A 23,121-nucleotide genomic window follows, 5' to 3' on the forward strand; every position below is an offset into this window, starting at 1 on the left:
CTTCACACCGAGCTCAGACTCTCATTGAGAGCTTTGAACTGCAACAGGTTTTTGTTTTAAAACTGTTCATTTCTTACAAGTCAAAGTGAGAACTGCTGATGCTGGAGATCAGAATCAAGATGGGAGTGGTGCTGGTAAAGCACAGCAGGTCAGGCAGCGTCCGAGGAGCAGGAAAATTGACATTTCGGGCAAGGTTGATTTTCCAGGTCCTTGGATGCTGCCTGACCTGCTGTGCTCATTTCTGACAGCTTCCTAGACGATGTTTCCAATGTTGTGTATTGGTTCCAGCAGTCACTGAGTAGCCAGTATTGTTAGATATTGTAAATGTTTCAGGAGTGCAGGTACTGCATCATCCCATTGTCATTATACAGTTTCCGGGCAGCACTGGGAGGTGTGGGCTGTGTCCACTGGAAACGATGTGGAGCTGCCGGTGTTGGACTGGGGTAGATAAAGTTAAAAATCACACAACACCAGGTTATAGTCCAACTGGTTTATTTGGAAGCACGAGCATTCGGAGCGCTGCTTGGGATGTTTGTGGAACAGGATCATCAGATAGAACCACCTGATGAAGGAGCAGCACTCCGAAAGCTAATGCTTGCAACTGAGCCTGTTGGAGTATCACCTGGTGTTGTGTGAATTTTAACTTTGCACACCCCAGTCCAACACCGGCAACGCCAAACCGGGTACATAGTTCTTTGAAAGTTGCATAATTGGGAGACAGGGTGGTGAAAGTGACATTCAGCACACTTGCCTTCATTGTTCGCACCGTTCAGTGTAGGAGTTGGGACATCATGTTGTGGTTGTACAGGTTGACAGGTTACTTTATTTCGATTTATAAAATCATGGGTGGTGCAGGAAAGGTAAATATCACAGGGGGGAAAATGGTGAATCTGCCCTTTTTTACTTAAATTCTAAAATGTCCAAATACCATCAGTGACATGAGCATCGCCAGAGAGCATAATGCGCATGCTCCTCGCTGCACGCAACACACGCTTCACGACTTCCTTTTGGTGGGCCACTCAGAAGCCCTGGAGGACCAGAAGCGGACTGTCCTCCTGCCAATCAGAGCCTTCCTGTTGTCTGAATGCAGAAGTTGGAACACTAGCTTCGGAAGCTGCTGCTGCTCTCCCTGGATGAAGATCGAGTTTGCTCCAGGCTGCAACCTCCTTACTCCGTCGGTACGCCACTCTCTTTATCAACTCCTTTTTCATTTTTTTTCATGCTGGGCTTCAATTTTTGACTTGCAGCAACCGAACGGAAAAGGAAATTAATCCACGGAGTAGACAGAATCAGGAAAAGGTTTTCATAAACAGAAAGTGGTTCATGTATGGAATGAATGTCCAGAGGAAGTCGTCGATACACGTATAGATGCAACCTTTAAAAGATAAGTACATGAATAGGGAAGGTGCGGAGGGATATGGGGCAAACACCAGCAAGTGGCACTAGTTTAGGTTGAGAACATAGCACGGAATACTTCGACTGAAGGGTCAGTTTCTGTGCTGTCTGACTATAACTGGTCTGTTGTGGTCTGAAAATCATTTTCTTGCCTTCCACTTTAAACGTTGTTACTATACTTGCATCCAACACACAAACCACTCAAACAAAGCCACCTCATGTACACAACATAAAAATCTACACTTTGATGTTCAAAAATCAGATGGACTCAGCCTTGCATATATTCAATGACCCCCTAACTGCAGGAGGACATCCCCACTTCTAATATATCACTTGCCTTGCTGATTGCTTGCTGCACCTGTCTGATAACTGGCAGTGACTGGTGTAGAAGGACCTGAGGCCCCTTTTTACATCCACACATCATTCATGAAGAAGGGCTCATGCCTGAATTCATTGCACTGTGGGGATGAAGCCATACCCTATCCAATCATTTCTGCTAGTGAATGAGACAAGGCCTCAAGGTGAGGGGGAGTAGGTTTAGGACAGTGATGAGGAAGAACTGCTTTTCCCAGAGAGTAGTCAATCTACGGAATTTTACCCACCTAACCCACACATCCCTGGACACTGTGGGCAATTTAGCATGGCCAATCCAAATCAAGGCCGGTGAGTAATGTAATGATGTGGAAAATGAACATCAGAGAACAATAGAAAGGGACAAGGAGAGTAAATATACCAGCAATCAAAACTAGATTCTAAAGATCACAAAAATTAAAACTAAAAATTGTGTGTCTGAATGTGTGCTGCATTGTAACAAAATTGACTGCACACATTGAAGAGATTATGATCCGAGACTCCTTACAGTGGCATAGCTTCAGAATGACAAGGATTAGATCCTGAACATAGAGACATTAGTTAAATGGGAAGCAAGGTAAAGTTAAAGGTAGAGGGTTGGCACTGCTAATCAAAGCACTGATCACAGGGTGGTCGAGTGTCAGCTTGGGTTTCAGGCCCTGATTTCTCTGTCCTCTGTTGATCGCCCTGTTCCCACAGACTAAGATGTTGATCTGTTCTCAGCTCTTAAAGAAGTAAACCAGAAACAGGGGTCTCCCAGGAATCTTACAGTGCCCTACTTGAGGAATTCTGTCACCCTTACATCTATTAGTACCCAGCTATGATTTACAATAACATTTACACCAACAGAAATAAAGCATCTGTTATCAAATAGGCATAGAGCACAGAAATAGACTTTTTCTCCATCTCATGCACACATGAGATAGATCATCCACGGGGGTGAGTTTGTATTTGCAGCATGACGTTTGCAAATACATTCTAATTTGCTCAAAGACTGCACAATCTGCAGGCAGTCAATACATGTAATATTTTGAAAATTCCACTTTTACAATAGATAATGGGCCCACTACTTTTTGTCATTTATATAAATGATTTGGATGTGAGCATAAGTGGTATAGTTAGTAAGTTTGCTGATGACACCAAAATTGGAGATGTAGTGGACAGCGAAGGAGGTTACCTCAGATTACAATGGGATCTTGATCAGATGGGCCAATGGGCTGAGAAGTGGCAAATGGAGTTTAATTTAGATAAATGTGAGGTGCTGCATTTTGGGAAAGCAAATCTTAGCAGGACTTGTACACTTAATGGTAAGGTCGCAGGGAGTGTTGCTGAACAAAGAGATCTTGGAGTGCAGGTTCATAGCTCCTTGAAAATGCAGTCACAGGTCAATAGGAAGCATTTGGAAAAGCTTTCCTTTATTGGTCAGAGTATTGAGTACAGGAGTTAGGAGGTCAGGTTGCGGTTTACTGGACATTGGTTCGGTCGGTGTGGAGTTTTTGGGCCGAGTGGCCTGCTTCCATACTGTGGGGATTCTCTGAAGAGGAACGGACTTTTGCAAACTGTGCAAGGCAAAGCAGGCATGTTGCGAGGGCTTGCTGCTGGCCTTGCCCCGCCTCTTGCTCCTTCCCCCTCTTGCCCACCCCTTGTTGGCGTCACAATGGCCCTGTGAATTTCGGAGTGAAGGTTGCTCCCTCTGGGCAACTCTTCATCCTGGGAGGGAGAGAGAGGGGGAAGGGTGGGGCGATGTCTGTTCACTTGATGCAACTGGAGTGAATTCAGGGAGGGAGCAGACTCTGAAAACTCAGATATGTGTCTTAATTACTCGGCTGAGGAGGGATGGAAGGATAAAGGAGGTGGAGTAGATCTCTTTTCTGTTCTTACTTTGTCTTTTCTTTTCTACCCTGGTCTGAAAGTGTTGACTTTTGTAATCTCTTTTTACAGAGTATTTGAAGATCTGAAGACAGAAGTTTCAAGATTAACAGATGAAGGGCTGAGGACTGAAATGTCGACTCTCCTGCTCCTCGGATGCTGCCTGACCTGCTGTGTTTTTTCAGCGTTGCACATTTCAACACTGACTCTCCAATGTCTGCAGTCCTCACTTTGACGTCTGACTGTCACTCAATCCATTGGGACAGCAAGGATTTTGGGCTATGATTCTGTGAAAAGTAGCAAAACTTTTTGGTTCCAGTCTGACTGTTTTCAGCATCAGTGGGACTAAATGAAGACCCTACTGTTGCAGTGCACTGTGTGTGGAGCCTGAAACAGTTATACGGCCTGGACAGAGGAATTCACGGCGTGGAGGGGCTCTATACGTGTTCGTGTGCAGCAGAAGCTTCAGCCATGGAAAAACCAGAGGAATCCCACCCCGTGGAGAAAAGATGGAAGTATGTCGACTGCGGGAAATGGTGAGAAACTTAATAAAGCCAAAGCACAAAGGGATCTGGGAGTGCTAGTCGAGGATTCTCGAAAGGTAAACATGCAGGTTGAGTCTGTGATTAAGAAAGCGAATGCAATGCTGTCTCTTATCTCAAGAGGGTTGGAATATAAAAGCAGAGATGTACTACTAAGACTTTATAAAGCTCTGGTTAGGCCCCATTTGGAGTACTGTGTCCAGTTTTGGTCCCCACACCTCAGGAAGGACATTCTGGCACTGGAACGTGTCCAGCGGAGATTCACACGGATGATCCCTGGAATGACAGGTCTAGCATATGAGGAACGGCTGAGGATACTGGGATTGTATTCGTTGGAGTTTAGAAGATTAAGGGGAGATCTAATAGAGACGTACAAAATAATACACGGCTTTGAAAAGGTGGATGCTAGAAAATTGTTTCTGTTAGGCGAGGAGACTAGGGCCCGTGGACACAGCCTTAGAATTAGAGGGGGTCATTTCAGAACGGAAATGCGGAGACATTTCTTCAGCCAGAGAGTGGTGGGCCTGTGGAATTCATTGCCACGGAGTGCAGTGGAAGCCAGGACGCTAAATGTCTTCAAGGCCGAGATTGATAGGTTCTTGTTGTCTAGAGGAATTAAGGGCTACGGGGAGAACGCTGGCAAGTGGAGCTGAAATGCGCATCAGCCATGATTGAATGGCGGAGTGGACTTGATGGGCCGAATGGCCTTACTTCCTCCTATGTCTTATGGTCTTATGGGAAAGGCTTCCGTGTCCCATCTGCCCTGGAGACTCATTGGCGCAGTCACACCAGGGAGAGGCCATTCTCCTACCTCAGGTGCAGGAAGACCTTCAGCACTTCATCCCCTCTGCTGGCCCCACCAGCAGGTCCACACGGGGGAAGAGGCCCTTCAGCTGCCCAGAGTGCGGGAAGGGCTTTACCCAGTCCTCCCACCTGCGGAAGCACCAACGAGTTCACTTGCCACTGCAGGGGGATTGAAGGAGCGACGGCTCAGTGCCATAATCAACTGGACTGTCAACCCAGTTTAGGGGACTCCCGGGTTTGAATCCCACTGTGGCAGATGGCGGAATTGGAATATGGTCAGAAATCTGGAGTTCGGAATCTATCGTTGAAACCATTTTCAGGGGATGGAGGGAGGTGTGGTGGTGGGAGAAAACCCCTATCCGATTCACTAACATCCTTTTTAGTGAAGGAAACTGCCATTGGGGGAAAAAGAATCACTCAGTCATCCCAACTGCATCCTTTACCCAGTCTGGCCTACGTGTGACTCCAGACACGCAGCAGTGTGGTTGACTCTACACTGCCCCAGAACAGGCAAATGCACGGAGAGAAGCTTACTTGGAGACATGATATGGGTTCAAATTGCTGAGTGAGGCAGTATTTCCTATGGGTTATGGTTGTACCAAGGATCCAATTCCAAAGGATTCCTGCTGCGCTTTTCCAGCAACACATTTTCAGCTCTGATCTCCAGCATCTGCAGTCCTCACTTTCTCCTCCAATTACAAAGGGACAACTCTGTACTGACCAATAGTTAAGGAAGTGAGATGGCAGGTGGGATGGGGCAGGAGTGTATGCGCTTTGATCTTGAGCTGTTTAAAAACAAAATCAACTACTCTTTCTCTGCCTTTTTGCTGGTGGGGATCTGAAGCTGTAACAAACTTGGGTCACAATAAAGGTTACTTGAACATACTGCCAGGCTCAGGCTCTCATCGAAAGCTTTGCGCTCCAAGCGGTTTTTGTTTTAAAGCTGCTCATTTCTTGCAGCCTCCTGCATTGAGTTTCCAATGTCGTGTATCAGATGAAGCAGTGAATTACTAGCTAATATTGTTAGAAATTGTAAATTTTTCAGGAGTGCAGGCACTGCATCGTTTTATCGGCAGATTATTGGAGGACGGCGAGGTGTGGGATGTGTTCACTAGAAACGAGGTGGTGGAGGTGCTGGTGTTGGACTAAGTTGGACAAAGTTTAAAAATCACAACACTGGGTTATAATTCAACAGGTTAATTTGGAATCACTACTTCATCGGGTAGATGTGGTGCAGGATCAGAAGACACAGTTTACACTAAAAGGTCACAGTGTCATGCAACTGATTTGATATATTTATCAAATGTACATTGCTGTTAAGTCTTTCATCTTTTAGAATGGGTTGCAGGTTTTAGTTCATTAATGCGTACATCCCAGAGCTACTATTAAGTCATATTCTAGAGATCATTTAAGGTTTTTTTTTAAACTGGTGACATCTCAGCCCAGACAATGCATGAAAGGTGTGTCAGTATCACAATCTTAAATCAGACTGGTTCTTTTTCCAAACTAGGAATTTATAAAATATTACATGGATTGACTACCTGCATGTTGTGCGCTTCTTCTGCAAAATTGAATATATCTGCAAATTCAAATTCACCCCATCGTTATATGTGTGTGTGTATGAGAGAGAGTGCATGTGTGATGGAGGGGAAGCCTGAGAGAGGGTAAGTGTGTTGGTGGGGGTGGGGGGGGGGGGGGGGGCGTGGAGAGGGGGTGTGTGTATGAAAGGGGTATAGATAAAAGTGAGGGGTTGCATTTTCCTAAAATAAGGAAGGGTAGGGCTTGTACAGAGGGATATGGGGTGGGGTTCAGGTACATACTTCATTGAAAGTTGCAGCACTGGTTGGAAGGGTGCTTCAGAAGGCATTCAGCACACTTACCATTTGTTCACACCCCATTGAATAAAGGAGCTAGGACATCACGTTGAAGTTGTACAGGATGTTGGTGAGGCCACTTGTAGAGTATTGAGAACGCTTCTGGTGGCCCTGTAATAGGAAGAATACTATTACAGAGGGTTCAGTAAAGATTTACCAGGATATTACCAAGACTGGAGGGTTTGAGTTATAAGGAGAGGCTGAGACTCTTTTCACTGGAGCACAGGAGGTTGAGGGGTGACCTCATTTGAGATTTATAAAATGAGGGTTATAGGGAAGATGCACATCAAAAATAACGAGGAGCGTGCGCGGTTATGCCAAGTGACGAAGGGAGAAATCGTGGCAATTGGACACTTTAAATCCGTCAGGAACAGCATCTCCATACAGCATAGTGCGCATGTCAGGTGAGGTGCCAGAAGACTGGAGGTTGGCTAACGTAGTGCCACTGTTTAAGAAGGGTGGTAAGGACAAGCCAGGGAACTATAGACCAGTGAGCCTGATGTCGATGGTGGGCACGTTGTTGGAGGGAATCCTGAGGGACAGGATGGACATGTATTTGAAACGGTAAGGACTGATTAGGGATAGTTAATGTGGCTTTGTGCGTGGGAAATCATGTCTCACAAACTTGATTGAGTTTTTTGAGGAAGGCAGAGCAGTAGATGTGATCTATACGGACTTCAGTAAGGCGTTCAACAAGGTTCCACATGGGAGACTAATTAGCAAGGTTAGATCTCACGGAATACAGGGAGAACTAGCCATTTGGATACAGAACTGGCTGAAAAGGTAGAAGACAGAGGGTGGTGGTGGAGGATTGTTTTTCAGACTGGAGGATCTCCACTGTGACCAGTGGAGTGCCAGAAGGATCGGTGCTGGGTCCTCTACTTTTTGTCATTTACATAAATGATTTGGATGCGAGTATAAGAGGTACAGTTAGTAGGTTTGCAAATGACACCAAAATTGGAGGTGTAGTGGACAGCGAAGGGGGTTACCTCAGATTACAACAGGATCTTGACCAGATGGGCCAATGAGCAGAGAAGTGGCAAATGCAGTTTAATTAAAAAAAATAGGAGGTGCTGTGTTTTGGGAAAGCAAATCTTAGCAGGATCTTATACACATAATGATAAGGTCCTAGGGAGTGTTGCTGAACAAAGACACCTTGGAGTGCAGGTTCATAGCTCCTTGGAAGTGGAGTCACAGGTAGATAAGATAGTGAAGGCGGCATTTGGTATGCTTTCTTTTATTGGTCAGAATATTGAGTACAGGAGTTGGGAGGTCATGTGGCAGCTGTACAGGTCATTGGTTAGGCCACTGTTGGAATATTGCGTGCAATTCTGGTCTCCTTTCTATTGGAAACCTGTTGTGAAACTTGAAAGCATTCAGAAAAATTTACAAGGATGTTGCCAGGGTTAGAGGATTTGCAGTAGAGGGAGAGGCTGAACAGGCTGGGCTGTTTTCCCTGGAGTGTCAGAGGCTGAGGGGTGACATTATAGAGGTTTACAAAATTATGAGGGGCATGGATAAGATAAATAGACAAAGTCTTTTCCCTTGGGTTGGGAGTCCAGAACGAGAGGGCATAGATATAGGATGAGAGGGGAAAGACATAAAATAGACCTATGGGGCAAGGTTTTCACACAGAGGTGGTACGTGTATGGAACGAGCTGCCAGATGAAGTGGTGAAGGCTGGTACAATTGCAACATTTAAGAGGCATTTGGATGGGTATATGAATAGGAAAGGTTTGGAGGGATATGGGCCCGGTGTTGAGGGGTGGGACTAGATTGGGTTGGGATATCTGGTCAGCATGGAAAAGTTGGACCGAAGGGTCGGTTTCCATGCCATACATCTCTATTACTCTATGCTGGTTCAGCAAAAGCCGAACATGCTCTTCGCTGTCTGCAGAAACAGCGTGAACCCTTCTTCAAATGGACCAATAAGAAGTCAGACAAGGAGCCTGATCCTCCTGCCAATCAGAGCCCTCACTATTTTCTGAATGCAGAAGGTGGACCATGAGCTTCTGAAGCTGCTGCTGCTCCTCCTCCTCCTCCTCCTCTCCGAATGAAGATCAAGCTTGACCTCAGACTGCAACTTCCTTCCTCTATCCACCATCTGAGAGTACAGCACTCTCTTTTCTCACCCTCTTTTCCGTTTCATTTTTTTCATTCTAGGGTTAAATTGTTGACTTGCAGCAAATGAAAAGAAAGCAAGTGAATCCAGGGAGGGGACAGAGTCGGGAAACGTTGGTCCAGGTCTGTGTCTCAATTGGCAAACGCAGTCCCACAGTGTGAAGTTATAGTCTCGGTTATGAAAAAGTAACTGCCGAAAGGAGGTGTGTTGTTTAAATGGTGATATATTGGGATGTGGAGAAAGTGAGGACTGCAGATCCTGGAGATCAGAGTTGAAAAGTGTGGCACTGGAAAAACACAGGAGGTCAGACAGCATCCAAGGAGCAGGAGAATCGACGTTTCAGGCATGAGCCCTGTATCAGGAATGATGTGTGGATGTAAAAAGTGGCCTCAGCATCCTTCCACACCAGTCACCGCCAGTTGTCAGACAGATACAGCAAGTAATCAGCAAGGCAAGAGGTGTATTAGTGAGAGGAATTGAGTTCAGAAGTCACCCTGCAGTTAGGGGATCATTGAATATATTCAAGGCTGAGTTCATCTGATTTTAGAACAACAAAGAAGTGGATGTTTCTGGGGGAAGGCAAGTAAAATGATTTTAAGACCAGTACAGAACAGTTATTGAGTCATACAGCACAGAAACAGACCCTTCAACCCAACTAGCCCATGCTGACTATATTCACAAACTAAACTAGTCCCACCTGCCTGTGTTTGGCCCATATTCCTCTGAACCTTTCCTATTCATGTACTTATCCAAATGTCTTTTAAACGTTGTTACTCAACCTGCATCCACCATTTCCTCTGGACATTCATTCCACACACAAACCACTCAAAAAAAAGGTGTTCCTCATGTGTTTTTAAATCTTTCTCCTCTCACCTTACAGCACAGGAACAGGCCCTTCAGCCCTCCAAGGCTATGCTGATCGAGATCCTCTAAGTAAACCTGCTGCCTATTTTCTAAGGATCTGTATCCCTCTGCTCCTTGCCCATTCATGTATCTGTCTAGATACATCTTAAATGCGCTATCGATCCCACCCCTACTGCCTCCGCTGGCGATGCATTCGAGGCGCCCACCACCCTCTGTGTGAAGAATTTTCCACGTATATCTCCCTCAAACCTTTCCCCTCTTACTTTGAACTCGTGACCCCTAGTAATTAAGTCTTCCCCTCTGGGGGAAAAAAATTCTTCCTATCCACCCCTATTTACAACCCTCATGGTTTTATAGGCCTCAATCAAGTACCCCCTCCCCCCCAAACCTCCTCCTCTTCCCAACTCTCCAATCTATATTCTGCTGTATCGTCTGACAGTCCCCTTCACTATCTGATCGTCCATCAATCTGAGTGTCATCTGCAAACTTGTTAATGAGGCACCCGACACCTTCACCTTTCAACCTCCTGTGCTCCAGTGAAAAAAGTCCCAGCCTACCCTTCAATAGGTGTGAATTCTGTCTGGGTCCCAATGTCAAGTCAGCCTGACATTTTTGATAGAAAAGCTCTGCATTTAAATTACGTTCTTGAGAAAGTTACTTGAAACAGGTTCTGGGATTAACATACCAAAGAACAGAACCCAATTCTAAAAGTTGGAAGATTTAATTTAAATTGTTTAATGTATCACATCTCCATAACACTGGACTCCTTTAGTCTAATCATGATCTTATTCTCCACAACCACCTGATTAAGGAGCAGCACTCGGCAGCACTGCTGTCTCACAGTGAAGAGACCCAGATTCAATTCCCGCCTCGGGCAACTGTCAATGTGTGTTTTGCACATTCTCCCCGTGTCTGTGTGGGTTTCCTCCGAGTGCTCCGGTTTCCTCCCACTGTCCAAAGATGTGCAGGTTAGGTGAACTGACCATGCTAAATTGCCCGTAGTGTTAGGTGCAAGGGTAAATGTAGGGGAATGGGTCTGGGTGGATTGCTGGGAGGGTCGGTGTGGACTTGTTGGGCTGAAGGTCCTGTTCCACACTAAGTAATAAAATCTAAAATAAATCTAATCACTCTGAAAGCTAGTGCTTCCAAACAAACCACGTTATGGCAGCAGCGGGAGGTGTGGGCTATATTCACTAAAAACAATGAAGCAGTTAGGTAACACACTATAACATGACCTCCCAACTCCTGAACTCAATGCTCTGAGCAATCAAGGAAAGCAAACTAAACGCCTTCTTCACTATTGTGTCCACCTGAGACTCCACTTTCAAGGAACTATGAACCTGCACTCCAAGGTCTCTCTATTCTGCAACACTTCCCTTAACTGTGTCAGTCCTGCATGAATTGCTTGACCAAAATGTAAACCTCTGATTTCTCTAAATTAAACTCCAATTGACTCTCTTTGGCTCATCAGTCGATCCCATAAATTCTAATTTATAGTGAACTATTTCCTCTCTTATTCCCTGGAAGCTGAAAACCTCCATCCCACACTCTCTCCCTCTGTTTTCACTTTACTGAAAGCGGAAGAACGGGATTGAGAAACTGAGCAGCCACGATTGAATGGAATGAGCAAACCTGATGGGCTGAATGGCCTAATTTCTGCTCCTACGTCTTGTGTGGTCTGTTGCTGTCCTGGACACTGAGAATTGGGACTAGCATTGAACAGATCATGACTGGATATGGATCTACCTTCATCTGGGCAGATATGCTGGGACTTTTTCACTGGACCATAGGAAGTGGAGAGGTAACCTTATCGAGGTTTATAAAATCACAAGGGGAGAGATGAGGAGAACAGTGGGTGTCCTTCCCCTAGGGTGGGGGTTTCAAGATTAGGGAACAAATTTTTGACGGTGAGAGAGGAGAAAGAGATTTTCAAAAAAAAGGTCGATGGGCACAATTTTTTTAGACAGAGTGGTTCACGTGTGGACTGAATGTCTAGAAGAAGTGGTGGATGCAGGTACAGTAACAACGTTTAAAAGACATTTGGATAAGTTCATGAATAGGAAAGGTTTGGAGGGATATGGGCCAAACACTGGCAGGTGGGACTGGTTTAGTTTGAGAACACAGTCAGTATGGACTAGTTGGACTGAAGGGTCTGTTTCTGTGCTTGTGCTGTATGGCTCTGTAACTCGGTCCTATACTAGTCTTATAACCATTTTCTTGCCTTCCCCATAAACATCCATAAAAGGCCAAGTGGACTTCCCAGTCTCAACCCATTTTAAAGCCCTTTCCCACTCCCTTTCTGACATAACCATCTTTGGCTTCCTCCATTACCACAACAAACCAAACCACAAATTGGAGAAACAAAACCTCATCTTCCGTCCGAGCAGTCCACAGCCCGGAGAACTCAACACTGAGTTGTTCAGTTTCAAATAACCCCCCTTTCCATCACAAACTCCCTTCCCAGGCCCTCCCCCTCCTTTCTAACTCCTCCCTGACACCAACTAGATTCCTTCCTCCCATTCACCAACCAGGTCGTACCCTCTACCTGTCTCCACCTATCCCCACTTCATCACCCTGCACCCAGCACACCCTTGTTCCACAGCTCTCCCTATACCCACCCCCAGTCCTGAACAAGGGGTGCACCAGATACCTCGACTTCTCCACCTCCTGATACTGCCTGGCTTGCTGCGTTCTTCCAATCTCCTGCCTATCTATTTTGCCAATTGAGACAAAGGCCTAGACTAACTTTTCCAAGTCTGTCCCATCGCTGGATTCACTCCTATTCCTTTCAGTTGCTCCAAGTCAACAATTGTTCCCTAGAATGAAACGTAAATGGAAAAGGGGGTGAGAAAAGAGTGCCGTACTCACAGATGTTGGACAGAGGAAGGAAGTTGCAGTCTGAGGTGAAGCTCAATCTTCATTGAGAGAGAGGAGGAGCAGGAGCTTCAGAACCTCATGGCCCAACGTCCGCATTCACCAATAGGGGAGCTCTGAATGGCAGGAGGACAAGTCTCCTTCTGGTCCTCCAGTGCTCCTTATTTGTCCAACAAAAGTAGGTTTTGCCCCTTTTCTGCCGACAATGAGGAACATGCCCAATGTTTTGGTGACACTGGTGCCCTGCTTGTTGACATTGAGGAGTTTACACAATATGCTCTGTGGCGATCCTGGTGTTATTGACAGATCTTAAATGTCTATCGGAGAACAAAAAGGGTAGAGCCATAATTATTTTCCCCATGTGGCTTGATATTTTATTGCTTTTGCATTTGTGTGGCTGCTCAATGTTTTTATGTCTTTTTCGCAGTGTTGGGGTGAGATTCACAACTAGAGGGCATAGGTTTAGGGTAAGAGCAGAAAGATATAAAAGGTACCTAAGGGGCAACATTTCCATGCAGAGGGTGGTGCATGTATGGAATGAGCTGCCAGAGGAAGTAGTGGAAGCCGGTATAATTACAGCATTTAAAAGGCATCTGGATGGGTATATGAATAGGAAAGGTTTAGAGGGATATGAGCCAAGTACTGACAAATGCGACAAGATTAATTTAGGATATCTGGTTGGCATGGACATGTTGGACCGAATGGGCCTGTTTCCGTGCTGTACATCTCTATGACTCTAAATAATAAAAAGTATATTTTACCAAATAACAAACTATACCCAGTTAAAAATCACACAACACCAGTTTATAGTCCAACAGGTTTAATTGGAAGCACACTAGCTTTCAGAGCGACACTCCTTCATCAGGTGATTAAACCTGTTGGACTATAAACTGGTGTTGTGTGATTTTTAACTTTGTACACCCCAGTCCAACACCGGCATCTCCAAATCATAACTATATCCATATTAACAAGGTTTAGTACACCACACACTTGACCAACCATTCTCAACAGGTCCTGCCCCTTCAATGACTGAGGAACATAGACATGCTAGTACATAATCTCCTTCACTAGTATTTACACACTACCCTAGGGAATTGCACAAGTAACAGCAAAGAGTAAACAGCACAAGGATTAAACAAACAGTGAGGGGGTAAACAGCACAAGCCCCAGTAAAATCAGATGTAAAGTGAGTGTAAAATGTGACTATGACAGGACAGGCCCCACATTCCTTCCCCTCCGTCCCCCCCACAACCTGCCTCACCTTTCACCTCCCGGGCCCAGTACCTTCCAGGTGGCCCCAGAGTTGACACAGGGGCCGCCCCACGACCAGTAGAACTCCACCACCCAGGCGGCCGACGGGTTCCCAAACAGGCCCTTAACCCCATCCGCCTCCAGAATGGTCACCGGCTCCTACCTGCTGTACAGCCGGGCGGTGTGGCCGTGACACAGCAGCTGCACCAGGAAGGCGGCGGTGCCCAGTGACGGGTGTCTGCCCCGGGCCGCACGGCGCCATTCTCCTAACGGCCGCCCCTTCCCCGCTCGAGCGACTTCTCCTCCCAACCGCCTTCACCCCCGCGTGACGTCAGCTCAGGGGGATGGGCGGGGCCGGGGAGCCTCACCGTCACCAAGTAACAGGCACCTCGCGCTACAACTGCTCATTCACAAAAACAAACTCTCCTGTCTCGCTCTGCAGCTGCAGGGGGGACACTGCCACGTTTCGAGGAGCCCTGTCTACATTGGGAAAGCTCACGGCTCAACTTAAACAGATATCCCGACATATAACGGAACGGCGTCATATCTAAAGGGGGCAATCTGCATTTTAAACGGACGTGGACATTTTAACGGGTATTTCTGCAAATAAAGAGGTTTAAATGGACGAGATTACATTTCAAAGGGATGTGGGCACGTTCAAAGGGTATCTTAATATGTAAATTGACGCAGTTATATCTAAGTGAATCTACCATTGGTTGGTCCACATGGGGGAGATGTCGTTCAGTTGCCCGAAGTGCTGGAAGGCCTTCAGCAATTCCTCAGCCTTGCTGAGGTACCAGTCCGTTCACACCGGGGAGAAGACGTTCTCCTGCCCGAGTGTGGGAAGTGCTTTACCCGCTCCTCCACATTGCTGAAGTACCAGCTGGTCCACACGGGTGGGGGAGGGGGAGGCCATTCTGCTGCCCTGAGTGCGGGAAGGCCTTCAGCAATTCCTCCACCCTGCTGAAGCACCAGTGTGTCCACACTGGGGAGAGACCCTTCAGCTGGCCCGAGTGTGGGAAGAGGTTCATGTTTTCCTGCAACTTGCGGAAGCACCAGCGGGGGCACCAGCGCTCCCAGCAATCAGATCCCACCGGTAACGCTGCCTTCAGTCACCCCAAAGGACTGAACCTCCTGCCAGTTCTGACAGTGGGTGCAGTGGGAGAGTAGGTGGGCTGTTATTGTTTTCTGCTGGACTGCAATTGCCCCCCCCCCCACACCCCACAAACCCAACCCCATGGTAGCTCAGGGTTAGCACTGCTGCCTCATGGCACCAGGAACTCAGGAATAATTCCACCCTTGGGGGTCTGTGTGCAATTTATGAAGGGTAGGAAAATGGATCTGAGTTGGTTAGTCTTCGGAAGATCAGTGCAGATGTGTTGGGCTGGAGGACCTGTTTCCACATTGTAGGAGTTCTACGATCCTATGAGCTTTGCTTTCAGTGGACACTGCTGCTCATTGAGCCAGGGACTGCACATTGCCAATGAAATGATCCAGAGAAACCTAAGACTGCAAGACCATCAGAGCAGATGTTAGGCCAATTGGCCAGACGAGTCTACTCTGCCATTAGTTAGAGACAAAAGTAGTGCAGATGAGATTAGCTACAGTGTGGAAACAGGCCATTCATCCCAACAAGTCCACATCGACCCTCCGAAGAGTAACCCATCCAGACCCATTTCCCTCTGACTAATGTACCTAACTCTATGGGCAATTAAGCATAGCCCATCCACATGACCTGCACATCTTTGGTTTATGGAAGAAAACTGGATCATCCAGAGAAAACCCACGCAGACACTGGGAGAATGTGCAAACTCCTCACAGACAACCACCCAAGGCTGGAATCAAACCTGGTTCTCTGGCACTGTGAGGCTGCAGGTGTAACCACTGAGCCACTACATGTTGCAACCCGAGGTAGGCAAGCAGGAGGTTGGGAGCCAGCAAGCCAGGCAGCACCAGTGTGTGGAGTAGTCAGCGTTTTGGGTATTAACCCTTCTTCAGGACTGAAACGTTGACTTCTCTGTGAGAAACGATTTACAGAAATGTTGCTGGGGGTTGGAGGATTTGAGCTACAGGGATAGGCTGAATAGGATGGGGCTGTTTTCACTGGAGCATCGGAGGCAGTGGAGTGATCTAATTGAGGTTACAAAATCATGAGGGGCATGGACAGGGTAATAGACAAGGTCTTTTCCCTGGGCTGGGGTAGTCCAGAACTCGAGGGCATAGGTTTAGGGTAAGAGGCGAAATATATAAAAAGGGACAACTTCTTCATGCAGAGGGTGGTACATATATGAAATGAGCTGCCAGAGTATATGGGTCAGGTGTTGTCAAATGGGACGAGATTAATTTAGGATATCAGGTCAGCATGGACAAGTTGGACCGAAGGGTGTGTTTCCATGCCAACATAACTTGCCAACATCTGTACTCAATTCCCTAACTGATGAAGGCCAGTGTTCTGAAACCTCTCTTCACTGCCTTGTGTACCGATGTTGTCAGAGATATGGGACCTACTTTAAACTGATACATAATCCAGCTGCTGAGAGCCCAGAAACAGAGTAATGCTGCGTGAGTGTGCTGGGCTTTAGATTTTGACACCACCTCCCCACACTTCTGGAGACCTCAGGTCTGTAGCTTGCCTTCTTATCCTTGAGGGTTTTCCACCTGTTTGAAACAGCCTGTCCTGCAATTAACCCCTTTACGCCAAGGCGTTCCTTCTACAGGCAGAATTAATTGTCCTTCTGTCACACAGTTATTAAACACCATAATCTCATCTGTCCAAAGGAACAGCTCATTGTTTTGCCTCCTCCTGCCCAGCGATAGTTAATGTATGTTATTTGTTAACTCCCTTGTAGCAGTTTCTCATTGGCCCTTTCGTTTCTTGGTCCAGAAAGAGTTATTGCTGACTCATGAAGTTATCAAAGTTCTGGAGTTTACAGGATCACACCACATTCCTCTCTGCCTCCCCCAGGAATAACGATTGCTCCTGAGATACTCACAGTTCCTGACGTTCCTTGATATCCCCAAATACAATCCATATGTCAGGAAATCACTGGTGCTGCCCTGACATAGATAGTCACTGTTGGAACAGAAGATTATGGGGAGAAAATGCAGAAATCCGAAATGCAAAGAGACTTGGGAGTTCAAGTCCAGGATTTTCTCAAAGTAAACTTACAGGTTGAGTTGCACTTTCCCCTGCAAGTGCCGAATGTGTGACACCAGCCCATTTACCTATTCCCTCCTCGCTATCCAAGGGCCCAAACTTACCTTCCAGTTGAAGTGGCACTTTACCTGCACTACCCACAACCCAGTCTACTGCATTTGCTGCTCACAATGTGGCCTCATCTACATTGGGGAAAACGAACCGTAAACTGGGTGACTGCTGCACAGAACATCCACGTTCTGCCTGCAAAAAAAGACCCTGAGCTTCCAGTTGCCTGCCAATTCCACACCCCACCCTGTTCCCTGTCCAACATCTCTGTCTCAGGTTTGCTGTTGTGTTCCAGCGAAGCTCAGCACCGGCAGAACGAAGAGCACCGAATATTACACTTGGGGACCATACATCCCTCCGGTCCCAATATCGAATTCAATAATTCTAAGGCCTGAACTCCATGGTATCCTCGTCCCTGCCGCACACGCCAAGCCCTGTTATCACATAGTCTGTCATTCCACACTACTTAACCACGAACAGTGTCCATTAACAGTTATTCACCCCCCCCCCCCGCCTCACGCAGATCGTTATCAACTCCTTTTTCTGTCCAACAGTTCTTCCTTCGCTTTGGGCTCTGTCCTGATCTCCGCCTTCCTCCCACAATATCTCCTAAACATAAACCGACATTTTCCCAATCACCATCTGTTCTGTGGAAGGGTCACCGGCAACTCCTGTTTTTTGTTCCTGATATACAGCATCCGCAGTTCTTTCAGCTTTTTATTGAGAGAGAGTTGGAAATTGTTTCGAGAGACAGAAGGAGAAGGGGGGGAAACAGAACAGACATGAACGTAAAATCATTGTAGTGCGATCACTTCCCTTAAGCATGAATAGAGCGCCCGTGGGCCATCCGTGAGCTTGTGGCGCAACGGTAGCGCGTCTGACTCCAGATCAGAAGGTTGCGTGTTCGAATCACGTCAGGCTCACTACGATCAACGTCTAACATTTCAGATGAAGAAAGGAGTACGTTGTATCGAAAGTTACTTGCGGAAACTTTCGATCACATGTGAATCTTTGCTGTCAGTTTGATTTGTGAACACTGTCGGGGAGATGGTGTGCCCATTGTTTGGGTCAATGCTCAGCTCCCCGCAATGTGCGAAGTCGAACACAAACTGTTCATCACGGGATTAAAACACACAGCCGCTTCGTTCAGTTGGTGACCGCGGGGTGTGAATAACATTATACCGATTTTTTTCCAAATAATCTAGAGATTTCCATCCAGGTTTTAGTCACATCAAACTGCCACGCAATGATGTTATGGCCTCAGTAAACTATAATAACGTGAAGATCGCTGGGATGATTTTCTACATCCGACTGCAATATAAACACAGATCATTGTTTCCAGTTTTGGTGGAACAAAAGACATCATATTGATGGAAAATTACAGTTAGTGCAAACACAGCTAGCCATCGATAAATATTAATCCTGTTCACTTCAATGGCCAAATTTCAATTCAGGAACCAAGTGCACTCGGCTGCTTGTAACATAGACAACATGACAAAATGGCTCATAGGAGGAGAAATGGGACATTGAGGAGAAGTGAAATGTTTGCTTTTGGTCACCTCCACAATTGTTAGAAAAACAGGTTGAAAGGATTCTTAAAAGGTGTCTGAAGGAGTGGTGTGGCATAATACTTCAGACAGCGCAAAGGGGAAGACCACTTTCTAGTGGAAGAAAAAGACATTCCTTATTTCTGAAAGAACTGGGAAACAGAAGAGGGGATGAAATCTGACTTGGGAGCTATTTCCTACTTGTTGAGGATGTTGCTTCATCACAGTCTTGGTTGAGAGCATAAGCTCTTCATCAGGAATAAAGGGTGACCCAAGGGGGCTGAGAGATAAATGGGAAGGAAGTGGGGCTGGAGGGAAGGCAGCTGGGAGTGCAATAGGTAGATGGAGGTAGGGATTGATGGTGATAGGTCAGAGATGAGGGTGAAGCAAATAGGTGAGAAGCAAGGTGGACAGGTATGACAGGTCAAGAGGTTGGTGTCAAATTGGAAGGTTGGATCTGGGACAAGGTGGGGGAGAGGAAATAAGGAAACTGATGAAATCTGCATTGATACCATGTGGTTGGAGGGTCCTAAAGCAGAAGTTGAGGTGTTTTCCTACAAGTGTCGAGTAGCAAGAATTTGGCAGTGGAGGAGGCCCAGGACTTGCATGTCCTTGGTGGAATGGGAGGGGGAGTTAAAGTGTTCCACCACAGGGCGGTGTGTCAGTTAGATTTAGAGTCCCAGAGTTGTTCACTGAAATGTTCCGCTCGTTGGCGTCCACTTTCCCCAATGTGGATGAGACCATATTGCGAGCAATGGACATCATCTTACAAATAGATTGCATAAATCTTAGCCTGCCAGAGTTATTTTCTTTAATTAAATTAAAGAAAATTTTTATTCAATTGGATGACTGCATGAAACGGTTTGTTGGTCAGATTTGAATCATCACACGCAAATGAGACAATGCCATGAATATCAGTGAACTGCTCTTTTTGTTAAAAACCACAAATTCTTGATTTATTTTCACAACTTCCTGGTATTCACACCTGCACATTCAATGTCAAACTCTGACATCAGAACTTAAATTACAGTATTAATTTTGACTTACAATATTCGAACAAACAAATTAATAGCACACAGTGAATCGCAAGTCTGATTAATCTGAAATGAAATTTGACCAAAAAAATATAAAATCAAGATGGGAGATAAGAAATGGGGTAAGGGCAGAAGGCAAGAAATGCAGCATCATAGAAAGTGCTCCTCCAGAGAGTGCATTTTACCAACTACCACTGCTAAATATTAGCACTCTGATATGATCCTCCGGTTTTAATATAAACCATTGCCCCATTCAGTAGGTGCCATTTAAATGAATTAAAAATACAAGCCTTGAGCAAATCCAGCTTCCAGCCTTACCCCCCCCCCCCCCCCCCCGCTTCTTGGAGCTTGGACCTTCCTCCAGTTCCGGGGGGTTGTTGAACTCCTAGGCTCCAGCGGCCGCTCCTCCACTGAAGAAGCTTTGGGAACCAGATGCAAAGGCAAGATACAGAACAGAGAACCTTTGTATATGAAAGCAGCTTACAGAGACATTGAGCAATAGCATGACATGGTATGTACCCATCGACCTCTGGGTTATCTGCCCAGCACACTCATGCAGCACTACTCTACTTCTGTGCTCCCAGCAGCTGGATCGTGGATCAGTTTAAAGTAGGCCCTATATCTCTGATTACATCGGTACACAAGGCAGTGAAGAAAGGTTTCAGCACACTGAACTTCATCAGTTAGGGAACTGAGTATAGATGTTGGCAAGTTATGTTGTAGTTATACAGGACGTTGATGAGGCCGCACCTGGAATATTGTGATCAGTTTTGGTCCCCTTGGTGTTCTGACTTCTGACTTCTTCAACTCTGGGTTTGTGTTGAACTTGATGGGATACTTTGTCCAACTCAGCATGTTTAAACAGTATCTCTCAGAGGGATTCATCTGAAACTTTTCAGGAGGTGAGCTCAACAAGATTGAACTATTCAAAGTTACTTGGACTCTATTTTAAACTTACATCAGGACCAGTAGTCAGAGACACGTACAGCATGGAAACAGACCCTTCGGTCCAACTTGTCCATGCTGACCTGATATCCTAAATTAATCTAGTCCCATTTGACAGCACCTGACCCATATACTCTGGCAGCTCATTTCATATATGTACCACCCTCTGCATGAAGAAGTTGTCCCTTTAATATGTTTCGCCTCTTACCCTAAACTTATGCCCTCTAGTTCTGGACTCCCCCACCCCAAGGAAAGGACATTGTCTATTACACTGTCCATGCCCCTCATGATTTTATAACCGCTATTAGGTCACTTCTCTGCCTCCGATGCTCCAGTGAAAACAGCCCCAGCCTATTCAGCCTCTCCCTGTAACTCAAACCCTCCAACCCCCAGCAACATTCCCGTAAATTGTTTCTCATGGAGAAGTCAACGTTTCAGTCCTGAAGAATGGTTAATACCCAAAACGCTGACTACTCCACATCCTGGTGCTGCCTGGCTTGCTGTATTCTCCCAACCTCCTGCTTACCAACTTCGGGTTGCAATATGTAGTGGCTCAGCCTCACAGCGCCAGGGACCCAGGTTTGATTCCAGCCTTGGGTGGCTGTCTGTGAGGAATTTGCACTTTCCCCCAATGTCTGCGTGGGTTTTCTCTGGGTGGTCCTGTTTTCTTACATAAACCAAAGATGTGCAGGTCATGTGGATTGGCCATGCTTAATTGCCCATAGAGTTAGGTACATTAGTCAGAGGGAAATGGGTCTGGATGGGTTACTCTTCGGGGGGTCGGTGTGGACTTGTTTGGACGAATGGCCTGTTTCCACACTGTAGCTAATCTCATCCAATACTTTTGTTACTAAAGGATGGCAGAGAAGGCCGAATGGTCTAAGTTCTGCTCCGATGGTCTTGCGGTCTTAGGTTTCTCTGAATCATTTCATTGGCAATGTGCAGTCCCTGCCTCAATGAGCAGCAGTGTCCACTGAAAGCAAAGCTCATAGGATCGTAGCACTCCTACAATGTGGAAAAACAGGTCCTTCAGCCGAACACATCTGCACTGGTCTTCCGAAGACTAACCCACTCAGATCCATTTTCCTACCCTCCATAACTTGCACACAGTTCCCCAAGGGTGGAAGTATTCCTGGGTTCCTGGTGCCATGAGGCAGCAGTGCTAACCCTGAGCCACCATGGAGTTGTGGTTGTGGGGGGTGGGGGAGGCAATTGTAGTCCAGCAGAAAACAAAAACAGCCCACCTACTCTCCCACTGCACCCACTGTCAGAACTGGCAGGAGGTTCAGTCCTGGGGGGTGACTGAAGGCAGCGTCACTGGTGGGATCTGATTGCTGGGAGCGCTGGTGCCCCCGCTGGTGCTTCCGCAAGTTGCAGGAAAACATGAACCTCTTTCCACACTCGGGCCAGATGGAGGGCATCTCCCCGGTGTGGGCACATTGGTGCTTCAGTAGGGCAGAGGAATTGCTGACGGCCTTCCCGCACTTAGGGCAGCTGAATGGCCTCGCCCCCATCCACCACTGACACCCCCAACACCCCCGTGTGGTCCAGCTGGTGATTCAGCAGTGTGGAGGAGCAGGTGAAGACCTTCCCACATTCGGGGCAGGAGAACGGCTTCTCCCCGGTGTGGATGGACTGGTTCCTCAACAGGGCATCGGAATTGCTGAAGGCCTTCCTGCACATCGGGCAACTGAACGACCTCTCCAACATGTGGACACACCTATAGGCCAGCAGGTTGGAGGAAAGAGCAATGCCCTTCCTGCAATCGGGGCAGATGAACGGCCTCTCAGTGTGGACCCACTGGTGTCTCAGCAGGTGGGAAGAACTGCTGAAGGCCATCTCGCACTTGGGGCCGGAGAACAGCCTTCCCCGGTGTGGACCAACTGGTGCGTCAGCAAGGCAGAGGAATCACTGAAGGCATTCCCACACTCAGGGCAGCAGAAGGGCCCTCTTCCCCGCTGTGGGCCCATTGGTGCTTCAGAACCCTTTCAAATTTCACAATATCCTTCTGATAGGAGGGAGACCAGAATTGCACACAATATTCCAAACGTGGTCTAACCAATGTCCTGAACAGCCAAAACATAACTTCCCAACTCCAATACTCAGTCAGAGGATTGGGAAAGCTTTCAAAACCCTTCAAAAAACAAGCAGGAAAGAATGGAGTGTCAAACCGAATTTTTGAGAGTCAGTTTGGAAGCATCAATGAGAAATCGGCGGAATGGGTTTATTGGGGACGCGTTCTCCTTAAATTTACTATATACGTATTTCTCTTGTGCTCTTCATAGTTTCTCTGTGCTGCAGTGTGTAGTGGCTCGTTGAAATAATGTCCTGATGCAGCTTCGTTTGTGGGTGTTGGGATGATTGCTTCTGTGGTTAAGTATTTGGTTTGTGTGTGTTGTTTTTCTGTAGATGCTAGTTTGAAGTTCCGCATTGACTGTTCGCTC

The 23,121-nt window shown here is 46.7% G+C and overlaps 1 long non-coding RNA gene and 1 other non-coding gene across 2 annotated transcripts; one reads left to right on the forward strand and one right to left on the reverse strand.

The window, feature by feature from the left end:
* Nucleotides 1-800: 800 nt before the first annotated feature.
* LOC140460579 (uncharacterized) lies at nt 801-14,249 on the reverse strand. The gene is made up of 3 exons (XR_011954202.1): nt 13,957-14,249; nt 6,842-6,946; nt 801-1,375 (listed from the first exon to the last, which is right to left on the reverse strand). It is a non-coding gene; the product is annotated as an uncharacterized lncRNA (long non-coding RNA).
* Nucleotides 14,250-18,002: 3,753 nt separating this feature from the next.
* On the forward strand, nt 18,003-18,074 carry trnaw-cca (transfer RNA tryptophan (anticodon CCA)). Its single transcript has one exon. It is a non-coding gene; the product is annotated as a tRNA-Trp (tRNA).
* The last annotated feature ends 5,047 nt before the right edge of the window (nt 18,075-23,121 follow it).

The sequence above is a fragment of the Chiloscyllium punctatum genome, chromosome 36, assembly GCF_047496795.1.
Source record: "Chiloscyllium punctatum isolate Juve2018m chromosome 36, sChiPun1.3, whole genome shotgun sequence".
Classification (NCBI taxonomy): domain Eukaryota; kingdom Metazoa; phylum Chordata; class Chondrichthyes; order Orectolobiformes; family Hemiscylliidae; genus Chiloscyllium; species Chiloscyllium punctatum.